This window comes from Stenella coeruleoalba, assembly GCF_951394435.1.
Source record: "Stenella coeruleoalba genome assembly, chromosome: 3".
In the NCBI taxonomy this organism is placed as follows: Eukaryota; Metazoa; Chordata; class Mammalia; order Artiodactyla; family Delphinidae; genus Stenella; species Stenella coeruleoalba.
In genome coordinates this window covers 26,124,029-26,136,685 of record NC_137148.1, presented here as the reverse complement: position 1 = coordinate 26,136,685, position 12,657 = coordinate 26,124,029, and the positions used below count along the sequence as shown (strand labels likewise).

General features: G+C 48.6%; 1 protein-coding gene across 4 annotated transcripts in view; it reads right to left on the bottom strand.

Annotated features, from left to right (window-relative positions):
* Positions 1 to 12,657, bottom strand: part of PDZD2 (PDZ domain containing 2) — a 377,353-nt gene that overhangs the window by 294,144 nt on the left and 70,552 nt on the right. Inside the window, exon 1 of one of the 4 annotated variants that reach the window (XM_079916130.1) lies at positions 11,499 to 11,610. The exons of the other annotated variants lie outside the window; for them this stretch is intronic. The gene's annotated coding sequence lies outside the window, so the exon portion shown is untranslated. Of the gene's footprint in view, positions 1 to 11,498; positions 11,611 to 12,657 lie in introns of those variants that run through there. 4 annotated transcript variants of the gene reach the window in all.

Here is a 12,657-nt window from a genome sequence, read left to right as displayed (position 1 = left end):
TAAAGAAGCATCATATCGGGTGTGGTCAACTAACATTGTCTTCCCACCACCCTTAGCGCTTGCCAAGCAGCCCCCAAAACAAGGGCCCTGCAGTGCCCAGACAGTCAAGTCACTCACATAAGTGGACTTGTGTTTTGTATTCAGCTTACAGTACACTCCTCTTCAAAATTCATTTTGTCCATCCCATTTACTGGACAATTCCTTCTCTCAGGGCAATGGTTCTCAAAGAAGAGGAGGGATTTTGCCCCTTGGGGACATTTCGCAACATCTGGAGACATACTTGGTTGTCACAAGTGTGTGTTTGTGTGGGCGGGGGGGGGGGGGGGGGTGCGGGTGAGCGGAGGTTGGTACTGGCATCTAGTGGATGGAGGCCAGAGGCTGCTGCTGCGTATCCTGCAGTGCCTGGGCCAGCCCCTCCTGCAAGAAGCCACTGAGGTTGAGAAACCTTGCCTTAGGGGCAGAGAGGGAATCTTAGATTTCCTTGTAGCCATAACACATGCCCAGAGGAAGTCAGAGACGGTTTCCCGGTTGGTCTTGTAGCGAGAGCCCAGCTTCATGGAATGCAGTCTTGCATATTTACAGCGGGAGATGGTATTGGAGAAAAGAAGGATTTCAAGCAACCTCGCTCTCGCAAGAGCCCAAATGACATGTCGCCAAAATGAAGAAATAGAGCCCCAGTCAAGCCTCTTGAGTGTCAGGGTCAATGCCTATCCTTCGCAAGGAGGCGCTCAGCCGGCTCTTTAGTATCTGAATGGGGGATGTCTTGTGTGGCCAAACCTGTGGTCTGGGCCACAGTAGAAGGCACAGGGCCAAGCCTTACACAGGACTGTCATCCCCAGGCTCAGGCCCACGCCTGCCCTGCACCCCATGATTTAATGGGGTCCTCCTGATCTGCTGAAGGCACAGAAGTTCGCTGCAGTCAACTTTTTTGATCTGGCTCTCCTTTCTCCACATCTACCCTTCTCGTCCTTAATGACACCTACCCTGTTGGGCAAAATCCTACTACGCCACACTTAACGGTGGCGACAGGAAGGCACCGACGTCACCTCTGTGGCCTGAAAGAAAGCCTGGAGCAGGGGCCTCCACTCACATTCGATAGCTAAGGAAAGGAAGGCTCAGGAGAGAGTGTTTCCCAGTTACACGGCGAGGGGGGTGGGAGTCTCCAAAGCTGAGCTTCTGCCTCCAAGTTCAGCGCTCTTTCCCCTCCAGCACACACTGCACGGGAAGCCCATGGTGGCGGCCTGCTTTATTGCCTACTACTCATGCAGCAGGGAGCGGAGACCTGTGAGATGGGCGGGTCTCACGGAGCGGTGGGAGGTGCATCATCTGTATTCCACTGCCATAGCTGAGCACGGGGTGGGAGAAGCACAAGCCAGCGAATCCCCCAGCATCCGGTGCAGGCAGGGGAGGGGGGCAGCCTGTGAGAGAGAGGTCTCCTCCCAGGAGGAGAGAGCGCTCCTCAAAGGCAGGGTACGAAGAGGTCTGGCAGAGGACGTGAAGGTTCTAGATTGCTTCATGAAACATTTATTGAGCACACTGGGCCAGATGCTACAGATACAGAGCCAACAGGGCAGGTAAGAGCCCCACCTCCTGAGAACGTACATTCTAGGAGGAGAGAGAGAGGATAAGTAAACCAGAAGAACACAGATGATTGTGCTAAGTGCCAGAGATAAATAAACAAGAAACTGCAATCAGAAAGTACCAGGTTTGGGGGCAGCACTATGTAGACAACAGATCAAGGAAATACACTTGGGGAAAGCACCATTTAAGCCGAGACCTAAAAGGTAAGAAGAACCCAGCTCCCTAGAGAGGAGAGAGCGGAAGCCTGTACAGGCAGCGAGCAAGGGTCCCGAGTCAGGTATCTGAGGGCGTGCTTGAGGGACGACCACTGAGGCTGTGATGGCAGGAGGGAGTGGAGTGGTATGAAGCTGGCCAGGGGCCAGCACAGGCAAGACCTTGAATTTTATCTAAGAGTGCTGGGAAGCCAGCACTGGAAAGTTTTATGCAACAAAGAGACATTTCTGTTTTGCAATACCATTTGGCTACAGTGAGAAGCAGGGACGAGAAAAGACCAGGACTGGGAGCACAGCACTGTCAGGAAGCCTTGGTCCAGGCAGGAGATGGAGGGGCCATGCCTGGGACTAGCAGCAGGGCATGGGGAGAAGGGGACAATCTGAGCTGAGGATGGAGGCAGAGCCAGCAGGACTTGCTGATGGAAGGGGGTGGGCGGAGGGAGGCAGAAACGAAGGCCATTATCAAGTGATGCCAATTACCAAGATGGGAAAATACAGAGGAAAAAGAGATTTAGGGCAAGGGGGGCCTGCATTCCAACTCTCTAAACCAACCTTGGTCTTAAAAATATCCTCATTCTTAGCTTCCTTATTGTTATTAAATACTTGTTGACCAAATACAACATTAAGACGCTGCTGCTGACTCACTTCTTTTTTTTTTTTTTTTTTGGCGGTACGCGGGCCTCTCACTGTTGTGGCCTCTCCCGTTGCGGAGCACAGGCTCTGGACGCGCAGGCTCAGCGGCCATGGCTCACGGGCCCAGCCGCTCCGCGGCATGCGGTATCCTCCCGGACCGGGGCACGAACCCGCGTCCCCTGCATCAGCAGGCGGACTTTCAACCACTGCACCACCAGGGAAGCCCCTGACTCACTTTTAAGAAATCTAAGACTCACTTTTATGGAAAGCGGGAAAAAAAAAATTGCAAAGCAAGTGTAATTTGATTGCTTTTGAGATTTTTCAGAAAGATAATATATAAATATATAAATGCTAGTTATCAAGGGACTTGTACTTTCCGCTTTATACTTTCCTTATTACTTTATATAGCAACATTTTTTTTTTTTAGAAAGAATGAGTTACTCCTTTGAAGTCAGGCTTTGTGTTTCCAAAATGCCCCTCTGAAGATGCACAGCATACTTCCTCTCGGAAGCCATAACCTATTAGGACATCTGAAGGGAGCAGAGTTGGGAAGGAAAAGGACACAAGCCAGGTCGATTATGCAGAGAGCTCCATGCAGGATGCCCTGAGCACCTTCCGGCCAGCTCTCACAAGAGTCCACCACTAATGCATTCAGATTCCAACCTGCCTTTTCTTCTTGCTTCATCGCTTCTCATTTTTAAATCTGGCCCACTCACTGTGGAGGTGTGTTTAAAATCAAAGAGGAAGGATCTTTTTCTTATTTAGCTCCAAGCTGGCCCCCTTTTGCTTCAGCCCATCAAGATAAGCTCAGTCGTCAATCACCTCCTCCGCGAAGCCTTCCATGACCATCCCAGGCTATTAACAACTTTTTTCCTGGTCTCCATCATACCACAAGATGTCTCGATTATAGCATTTGTCCCATTAATTTTTAATATCCAGTAAGTCCCCTACATACGAACGAGTTCCATTCCGAGAGCACATTTGTAAGTCCAATTTGTTCGTAAGTTCAATTTGTTCGTAAGTCCAACAAAGTTAGCCTAAGTACCCAACTAACACAATCGGCTATCTAGTACTGTACTGCAATAGGTTTATAATACTTTTCACACAAATAATACATAAAAAACAAATAAACACAAAAAATAAAGAAAACATTTTTAATCTTACAGTACAATATCTTGAAAAGTACAGTAGAACAGTTCGACAGCTGGCATACAGGGACTGCCATGCACGTTTGCATCTTTGAAAGTTTGCAGCTTGAAGGTTCGTATGTAGGGGACTTAACTGTACATCTGTTTCCTCCATTAGATGGGGAGTTCAGAGTGGACACCTGTCATGCTTTTTGTCTACCCAGTGCCTTTTGACACCTTTCCTATGTGTACAGAATTTCCCATCTCATGATTTTACACATCTCTAAGGTAAAAGGCAGAAACTTGTTTTCCCAGTTTCCCTTGCCAGCTGTGGTACAGGCACGTGACCTGGGCTCTGCCAATCAGGCGTAAGAGGCATGAAGCAGCGGTTGCCTCGTGGAACCCATTTTGGCAAAAGTGGCTGCAGACATCCAACTTTCAAAGACATCAACAGCAGAAAATTTTAAGGTAGTGTCTTGTGCTCAATGTCAAGCATCGGTGCCCATCCACCAATAGGGGCAGAAGCATCTCCACTGCAGCAGTGCGTTGCCCAGATTGGCCGCTTTGCTTCCAAGCCAGTTCTGCCTCTGCTGGAGCTTCTTTAATAAATTACTTCTCTGCTTAAACCAGGTAGAGTAGATTCTGCTGTTTGCAAACAAAGTTCTTAACTGATAACTGAGGTCCTCAAGGCAGGGATGGAATGGATTCATTTCTCTATCACTCCTGTCTAGGAAAGTGTTGTGTACATTCCCCATCCACCTACCAGAATACCGATGTGAGCATTATTGAAGGTGCAGATCAATTATGTTGAATAAATGAATAAATGGATGGAGAAGCTAGACTGCAAATGATTAGCCTCTCAAATCCCCATTCTTTCAGTGATCATCGAAGAGTGTTATTCCTTCTGTAAGTCTTCTGCTAATTAGAGAAGACACACAGGAATGTTGCTTCCCATAGCGATTCTCAAACCAGGCTTCTCTGCAATATTGGTGGTTTCCATTGCTGACACCGAATAATAGCGAGTTTTTCCCAATACATACAGAAAATGTATTTAGCACATGGGATTTGTCGGTTTCAGGGTTTTCACTCAGAAAGTTTGAAAACTCTGGCATCTACTACTGTTTTGTCAGCAAGTACAATGGGTGAAAAAATAGTTGAGCAAGTAAGCAAATACTACAGCAAAAACCCAAAACTGCTGGTCTGCTTAGTTCAACAATTTTCCTTCTCCCCATGCCCAATTTTTTCACTGGGATTTTAGATGGCACACTTAACACAGCAAGCTCTTTTCTGCTAGTCAAGGTATTCTTAGTTCATATAATGGAATCCACTGATTTGACATGGTATTGAATGGACAGCACTGACTCACAAATTCTTGGCCACCTGAATATTTTTGAGCACTGCAGTTCTAAGTTCCTGCCCCCGTGCTCTCCTTCTGTTATAGGCTGAATTGTGTCCTCCCCAAATTCATATGATGAAGCCCTAATCCCCAGTACCTCAGAATGCAACGGAATTTGGAGACACGTTCTTTAAAGAGATGATTTAGCTAAAATGAAGCCATTAGGGTGCCCTAATCCAATATGCTTGGTGTCCACATAAGAAGACATTTGGACACACCAGAAACAGAGACACCAGGGGCATGCAGGGAAAAGACCATCCGAGGACACAGAGAGAGAATACAGACACCTGCAAGCCGAGAAGACAGGCCTCAGGAGAAGCCAAACCTGCCAACATATTGATCTTGAGCTACCAGCCTGCAGAAGTGTGAGAAAATACATTTCTGTTGTTTAAGCCCCCAGCCTATGACAACTTGTTACAGCAGCACCAGGAAACAGCTGCACCTTCCTCTGAGTTTCCTAGCGTCCAATCAGAGCTGCACATGCACAGTGGAAGCTGTCCTGGGGCTCCTGGCCCTTCCCTCCTCCGGCTCCATTGCTCTCCGCACCCCTAACTGGGAAGGCGGAGGAACAAATCCTGACTGCGCTGCGAGGCCCACAGGCCGTCCCCTGTGAATCCCCGGGCTCCTGACTCACGGCCCCTTTAGGGAGTCACCCCCTCGTAGGGCGGATCGTGCCCTGCTTCCCGTGCTCTCTTGTGGCGGCAGAAACACAGTGGGGAGGAGTGACCTTTAAATCCTGCGAGTGTGACTGAGTTACACAGAGGAACTGACAGCACGGCCTGCGGCACCAGGCCCCACTGGGAGGCCCTGGGGGAACTAGGGCTCAGGATGGGGAGAAACACACAAAGAGGAGGCGGGAGGGGCCCGGGACAAACCGTCTACCTCAAAATTGTCTCTGGCCTTGTGCTGGCTCCAGGCCCCCGCCAGAGACAGTGGTTTCTGGGGCGAAGAGAGCATTTTATTTTTTTTGGCCACACCATGTGGCAGCTGGGACCTTAGTTCCCTGACCAGGGATCGAACTCGTGACCCCTGCAGTGGAAGTGTGGAGTCTTAACCACTGGACCGCAAGGGAGAGAGCATTTTATTGGGTTTTTTTTTGTTTGTTTTGTTTTTTTGGTACTCGGGCCCCTCACTGTTGTGGCCTCTCCCGTTGCGGAGCACAGGCTCTGGACGCACAGGCTCAGCGGCCGTGCCTCACAGGCCTAGCCGCTCCGTGGCATGTGGGATCTTCCCGGACCAGGGCATGAACCCGTGTCCCCTGCATCGGCAGGCGGACTCTCAACCACTGCGCCACCAGGGAAGCCCGAGAGAGCATTTTAAAAAGGAGTCTCTGGGTGGTTAGGGCCCTGGTGGGCAGAGAGGCTCCCACCTTACCTTCGGGGTGCCCCCCGCCACTGCTCCCCTCCCAGGGGCCCGCCACGGCCGGTGCAGCTGCTCTGAATGAGAGCACCCGGGCTCTGCTGCGTAACAGAGGGCACAGACAGGAATCGGGGCGGGAGGCAGCCACCCGGCCCCTCTGACCAGGCCTCTAGAAGGGGCGGCTGGGGAAGTTGGGAGGCAGTGGTTTTCCTTCAAGTGAAGTCACACAGTATCTCTCTTTGCAGTCAGTAGAGATGGAAAAGAAGGGCCAGGCTGGGCAACAGCTTTAGAGGAAAGAGTGAGCAGAACGTGATGCCTGGGGGGTCAAGGGGTAGGGAGGTGCAGACAGGGGGGAGCTCGGGCCACTCAGGTTCGGCCTTAAAAGGCCAGGTGGACCACGAGGTCATTCTTTGGCATCAGGGACTCTAGGAGTAGTTTTGGAGATGACGGTAGCTTTTATTATGACAATGATGATGTTATAATAAGTATAGGTCTCCTTCTCCAAGTAGACTGGATACTTCTTGAGGTTAGAAACCGCATTTCAGGCACTGAAGCTATAGCACCTAAGACACTGTACAGACAGCGTTTCAGGCACTTCTCCGCACGCCAGGCTGGAGTCTGGAGCACCCATTCAGCACGTATGTAACAACATCAGCTGAGGGCCCCACGTCTCCAGGACTGGGTCGAGTACTGTGCTGGCTCTGGAACTGCAAAGGCCGGACATGCAGCTGGCACTAACACATGTCCACTGTCTCTTGGGTAAGTATTTTGAAGGATGGCATATTAACTGTATTTTTTAATTTTCTGTATGCCTGATGCTCTGGAGTCTGGGGGCTTGCTGCCTTGGGAGAGACTGCCCCTCCCAGGGCTAGCCAACTCCTAGAGATCGCAAAACACCAGCCTTCTAGCACACTTTTCATATGCAAACCAACCAGTCCAGAGCCCACATCTCCCACCTACCTACTTCATCAAGCTCTCACACACGACCCCTGCTCAAATCACCCCAGAACCTCCTCCCTCCAGTTGTACCAAACAACTTGGGGCATTCCCTAAACCATGGAGCCTACCAAAATCATTCAAACTAGCCAATCCTAAACCTGCTTAGGCCGCGTCACCCAATCCTTCCCACAAACGTCACAATAAAGGATTTACCCACACTTTCTCGTCACTCTCCTTCTGCCTCCTGACCAACCCTGGTGCTTCCCTGCGTGGCCCCGCGTGGCGTGGTGTGCCTTCCGTTTCCAGGAATCTGTGCGTCTAAATTTCCACCACAACAGTCATTTCTGTGTCTGCGTGTCTTACCACGCATGATTAAAGCAAATTTCGGGTACATTTTTAAACAGATGGTTAAATGTGAATAAGCATTCAGTAACTGTAAATTAACAACTGATTCCTTCCAAGCAGTGCAAAGTACATCTTCTTCAAAAGAGAGAAAAGAGGTGTTAGTTCTATCCATCATCGTGTTAAAATTGTATGGAAGTGAGAGAAGCAGCTAGTTTTGGGAGATGGGCCAATCCGTACACAGTCAGTCCCCAGTCTAATGTGAGGTCAGGATTTGGGACGAGAATGAAAGGCAAAGAAAGCAGAAGATGCTTTTTCACCATACACTCTGCAGAGCCTTGCACAGGCTGGGAGGACAAAGGAGAATCCAGTTAACACTTGCTGCATCAAATCCAAGACTCTAACTTTCCAGGAATGATGTTATTAAAGCCATGCAAACCAACAAAACAAGGAGACAAAGGAAGCATCCCTTTATGATGTTTATTTCTTAATAATGCTACCAGAAGCTCCCATCAATCCAGAGAAACGCCAAGAGATCATGGGTACATGAAGCATGTGGCACAACATCTGGTATCAAGTGAACACTCAACAAATTACAGCCGTCATTGCTGATGTTCTTAGCAACTGGCAAATCGGATTCTCTGAGTGGCTTTCCCAATAAACAATATTTAGGTCACCAGTTATCAAACAGACAATAAAATGAAATTCATTCAGCATTGTGGCTGGGCTGCACAGAGTTTCACCTTCCTCTGATGCTTTTGATGATTCAGAATATACTTTAAGATCTCACCCTCCTTCCAACATATCATGAATAACATTAATTGCCTCTATATCTTAATGATCATAAAACCTATCCTGATTATTTGTGGTTGCTGGATGTACACAAGGTGACTCAGTGGGCATGCAGGGAAACCAGAGAATCACTGGACCAGGAAGAAGTGTGATTTACCCATGGGGCATCTGCAGAGCTATGACCCTTCTCAGGGATGCCAGCCATGTGTGAGTTTCTCTCCAGGGAGGAACCAAACTAATCTTGAAGAAATGCTATAAAGTCCTCTCTACTAGACACCTGACAAGAACAGACAGGAAACAGGTGTCTAAGAGCCCTGCTCAAAATTGGATATTGACGTTTTCCTCCTCACCCCACCCACCCATGGATCAACCCAGGTTCCACAGAATCAGACAATTTATTAGAAATAAAGTAACCTAAATTATGATGTCTGCTTCTTCACATTTGTCTCTAGGGATTTTATATGTGCAGATGAACCCAGACACAGCAATACACAACTCAAAGGAATTCTGCCAAATCCACTTTCTCAGTTTTGAGCTCCAGGTATGGGAGCATAGGCACCTGAGAAGCACTAACCCTCCAGAGGCAAGAAGGAGCGAAGTCTTTCCTTGGGAGGCATGAGGTTGAAAAACAGGGAAGCTTTATCACCCACTCCCATTCCCACAAGACTTGCAAAAGCGTCTCTCGCCACCCCCATCACCCTATTTCCTTCTCTGCAGTCTTGACACATCCCCCATTCACCTACCAGAATACTGACTTAAGCATTTTCAGACTGATAATTCAAACAACAGGCAATAATAAGGACCGAGGGAGCTTAGATGCACGTGGAAGCTGTGGGCATGTCATCAGGAATTACTTGTGCAGAAGCGCAGCCACCCAAAAGCCTCAGCCAGTACCAGCACCTGGGGCCACGGGACCAACAGCTCTGCTTTGGCCCTGGCTAATTACCCTTGTTTCCAATCCAGGCAAACTCTCCTGGCAAAACCCACAGCTGAGCCTGTGGGTATTAACCCATTTCTACCATCGACGCCTGTTCGCAAGGAAATATAGATGCAAATATATTCAAATTCTCTCCTAATGCTCATCTTAAGTCACTACCATCAGAAGAAATGCCAAGTTACTTCTTGGGAGCTGTAAGGAAGGATACCAGGACATATAAGAACCAGATCTTGGCTTCAGTTATCTAATAGCCTAGTTAGGAATAATTAGTATGCACATGAAAAAGTAATTAACAATGCATGGTAGTATCTAATGGTGGAAATTCACTCAGCCTAAATGTACAGAAATCTGGAAACTAGGGCAGTCCAGCAAAGCTTGGAGGAGGAAGACCTTGAAGGCCAAGAAAGTCGCAGGCAACCACTAAGAAAGAGAGGAGCCCTGCTAATGGGGGCAGGTGGGAGAGCACGTGGCAAGTTCAGAGGCCGATCCATATACCCATCTCCCTTCTGGTAAGAGCATGGCACAGTCAGACCCAGGGATAGAATAAATCTCCACGGCACAAGTGATGCCATCCTCCATTCCACATCCAAGGCAGACACGACCAATGTATCACAGCACTGAGCCTTGACGTGGTCTCAGAGCCCTTCCCGACACTGTGCTCCAGGAAACACTAATAGTCAATCAGAGCTGGCACTCATGATAAAATTCGTTTCTCCCTCCCTGAGAGGGAACGGGGTAAACCCTGGCTGGGTGAGGAATTCCGGGGCTGGACGTGTCCAGATCACTGAGTCAGGATGGCTTCCTGGACATAAGAAGGAAAGAGCTATCATTACATCTTACTCCCAGAGCCAGAAGGGAGTCTGATCTTGAGGGGCAGTTACACTGACATGCTTGCAACCACAAAGGCCTTCTGGGCATCATTACCCCTGATGTGATCCCAGGATCCCAATCCTCCCAAATTCTGCCAAACGGGCCTTATAGTCGCTTATCCCCAAAGACAGCCACCTTCAGCTTCCCTTCCTGTGCACACATGCTAGTCTGTCCGTCCATGCCTTTGAATCTGAGCTGCTCCGAGACTGCTCAGTGGAACATGGCAGAAATGGCGCTGTGCCAGTTCTGTTTTTCTTTTTTGAAAGGAAGAAATAAATCTATATTTAAATGTAAATAAATTTTTTCATAGGGAAATCCAAAATGATATATATAATACTCTCAGAAATAATAAAAATTTGCAAATTTGTTAGATATAAAATCAATAAAAAGAAACTACATATATCATCAGTAAGCAGTTAAAACATTCTCCAACAATGCAATTTTAATATTATCATGATATATCAATACTAATTTAAAAAAATTTTTCATTAGAGTATAGTTGCTTTACAACATTGTGTTAGTTTCTGCTGTACGGCAAAGTGAATCAGTTATATGTATAAATATATCCCCCCTTTTGTAGATTTCCTTCCCATTTAGGTCACCACCACTGTGCCAGTTCTGGTCCCAACCTTTATGAGGATTTGCAGTTTCCTCTTCCTCTCTCTCTCTCTCTCCCTCTCTCTCTCTCTTTCTCTCTCTCAGGAGCCCAGAGCCATCACCTCAGAAATCTGGTGACCCTGCTAAAGAGACCACATGGAGAGACCAGATAGAGAGGAAGAAGCCCTGGGACTATAATGGAGAAAGAGACAGAAGCCAAGCACCCCGGTTGAACCCAGCCTTGCAGCTCTGCCCTGCCAAGGTCTTGACACCAGAGGGAACCCTCCCTAGACCAGCCCAGCCATGAACTGAACCCCACACCAAAGGATCCAAGTCAATGCCACGTGGAGCAGAAAACTGCCCAGCTAAATTCTGCCCAAATTCCTGGCCCGAAGAATCATAAACAACAAAATGATTGCTCTCTTCAGCCACCAAATGTGGCGTAGATTGAACCACAACAAGAGATAACCAGGATTATCTGTGCACGGGCCCCACTCCACAGGCAGCTGAAGTACTTCTCAGGGCTCTGGGCTCCAGTACTACTCCCTGCAAGTCCCCTGGGCCTGACCACATCCAAGACAAGCCAGGGCACTGCATTCTGGAGCAAGATGCCACACTTCTGATTACCCACAGCCTTGGCCTCAGCTCCCTGCCCACTTTTGTCCTTTAAGTCAACATGTACAACTTCTGAAGAACCCAAGTTAATCACTGACCTCAAGTCTCCAAAGTTCAAGTGTTGCCTATTCCTTGTTCTTCTTTAAAAGACATAAAGGACAAATTCTCTTCCTTCTGAGCTTGGTGCCTTTTAGAGCTGCAGCTTCGGCTACGGACTGGAGAACGTGTGAGTTCAGATCTGCCAAGGAAAGCCTGCGAGTCGGCTGTAGATGACCTTCACCTGCTCCAGCCACGGGGTCATCATGCAGCAGGGAGGCACCTGGCCTACTGAAGCTCAGCGCCGCCCGAAAGCTCACAGGGTCCAACCAGCTCATTTGAAAGAAGACACAGAGGCCTGAAGAGGAGATGTGGCTTCTTCTGGGTCAAAGAGGAAGTCAGTACGACTGCAGCCAGACACCAGGCCCTGGGTCAGTTCAGAAGTGACCCACGAGCTCCCAGTACAGACGGCCTTGGGAAAGAGGCCCTCAGCCTCAAGGAAATACTTCCTTTCCATGCGCTCTGGTTTGTGGTGGCCTCTGCACCATCCTTTAAACCACTCTTGGTTGAAGGCACATGTGCAGAGTCAAGCACAGGTTTGTGTCTGCTTTGGGGTCTCTCTCCAAGAGCTCCAGGAAAATTGCACCAGGGGCAAGCGCAAAAAGACCCTCTCTTCTATATTTACCTCCTTCCCATCCCCCGACACACACACACACACACACACACACACACACACACACACACACACACACGGTATCTCCACGTACAGCACATTTTCTGGTTTAGTGGTGTGCGTGTGGACCCTCTGCCTTTTAATTTGGTTGAATTGCTTATTCTCTTGCAAAGACACAAGGGTTGAACTTTACTGGTTCCTGTTTTAGCAAAACGGGCAAATTCAGAACCCTCTACCCATACCCATCTACTGATGAATATCCTGCATGAACCTTATACCTGCAAATGATCTTTGCTGCTCTGACCCCAATTTGAATACTAAGTCTTGGAGGCATCCCAGATAGACTCAGCAGGTTGGAAGAGCTCCTTAAACAATAGTTATTTTCACAAGGCATTGTTGGAAATGGTTGTAACCTGTACTTTTTTTTTTTTTTTTTTTTTTGCGGTACGCGGGCCTCTCAGTGTTGTGGCCTTTCCCGTTGCGGAGCACAGGCTCCGGACGCGCAGGCTCACGGCCATGGCTCACGGGCCCAGCCGCTCCGCAGCATG